This window comes from Trachymyrmex cornetzi, unplaced genomic scaffold (assembly GCF_001594075.2).
Source record: "Trachymyrmex cornetzi isolate Tcor2-1 unplaced genomic scaffold, Tcor1.1 scaffold1354, whole genome shotgun sequence".
Taxonomy (NCBI): domain Eukaryota; kingdom Metazoa; phylum Arthropoda; class Insecta; order Hymenoptera; family Formicidae; genus Trachymyrmex; species Trachymyrmex cornetzi.
The window spans coordinates 19,716-21,054 of record NW_017295933.1 but is presented as its reverse complement, the minus strand read 5'-3'; the positions used below and the strand labels follow the sequence as shown (position 1 = coordinate 21,054).

Sequence of the window (1,339 nt, the reverse complement as noted above, 5' to 3'; positions counted from 1 at the left end):
TTGGTTCAATTTCTTATGCCTCGTGTGTTATGTGTTATGCAAGAGTCTGTGCTCCCCGCTTAAGAGTATATCCACACAAACTTGCATAGCCGCATAAACATATACATAAAGAAAATTATCCAATTGCAGTTCTCTTTTAAAGACGTACATAAAATGTGATTGGATAATTTTCTTTATGCATACGTTTATGCGGCTATGCAAGTTTGTGTGGATATACCTTAAGAGAGGTCAGGGATCTTGAAAAAGATCCCTCACCTAAGCGAGGTTATAAGTATTTACACCGTTGCGACCTGTCGTGTTTAGGTTAGATTTAGAGTATAAGTGGCGGCCTAAACGTAGGGTGTAAACTAGGCCACTACTGGTTTAGCACTTAGCAGTAATACTATAGTGTATCAGTAGTAATACTACCAATGTCGGTAGTAACACTATTAAATGTCAGCAGTATCAAAACATAGAGAATGGAATGCGCGATTCGTATCTAAGTAGTGTATCAAATGTGGTCGACAATAATGAGAGGTCCGTGGAAGACGGCACTGAACTATACTACTGGAAAGCGCTCTGAGGCCATTCGCCTGAACCGACAGAGAGAGTAAATGTGAGCTCCTTTGTCCTTGTCGGTACAGTCTGAGTCAAGAGTGCTTTCCATGCGTCTGCGCACTGTGAATAGATTTACATGCTTTAACACAACATTTGTGGACCATTTTTCTATTTATTTCGTAAAAAATGCAAATACATTTTATTAACCAAACCATTGAACTAACCGATTCACTTCTGACGCTTTGGATCAACAATACTTTTGATTCTGAATGTACGTCGGTCGAATGCGCATGCGCGATGAAGGACAGAATGGCTCACATTAGCTCTCTCTGTTTCTTACGCCGTTTCAGAGGGCAGAGCGCCATGGGGGTGAAGCTAGTATTAGGTAATAGGAAACAATATGGCGGCCGGGCCAGGCAATATCGGGAGTGCGTGCGCAGGCGCAGCTCAATGATTCAGCAAGATGCGCAAACAACGAATAATCGAATCGCCATTTTTGCCGGTCGTGGCATCCACGAGTTCACGCAGTTCACGGTGCTTTCAAAGCGCTCGACGATTTGGGAAAGTCCAGGGTACTTTCAAAGAACAAGAGACGCCCACAATCTAGCGTCTCCGGAATCTTCGCGTAATTAGGTGCGTGTTACGCAAGTGCAATCGTGTTGGCATTACTTATAATAAATAAGAGATAATTGCAAAAATTAATCAGTACGGCTATTTCGATCAAGTTCATGAATGTTTGGAGACAACACCAATCGAAGAGGTATTGAATCAGAATATTTAATCTATAATCTGATATATATAT

The 1,339-nt window shown here is 41.6% G+C and overlaps 1 long non-coding RNA gene across 1 annotated transcript in view; it reads left to right on the top strand.

The window, feature by feature from the left end:
- The window catches only part of LOC108770835 (uncharacterized), a 6,639-nt gene extending 5,348 nt beyond the window's left edge, over positions 1 to 1,291 (top strand). Inside the window, exon 3 of the long non-coding RNA XR_001940621.1 lies at positions 888 to 1,291. This is a non-coding gene — a long non-coding RNA (uncharacterized LOC108770835). The remainder of the gene's footprint in view (positions 1 to 887) is intronic.
- The last annotated feature ends 48 nt before the right edge of the window (positions 1,292 to 1,339 follow it).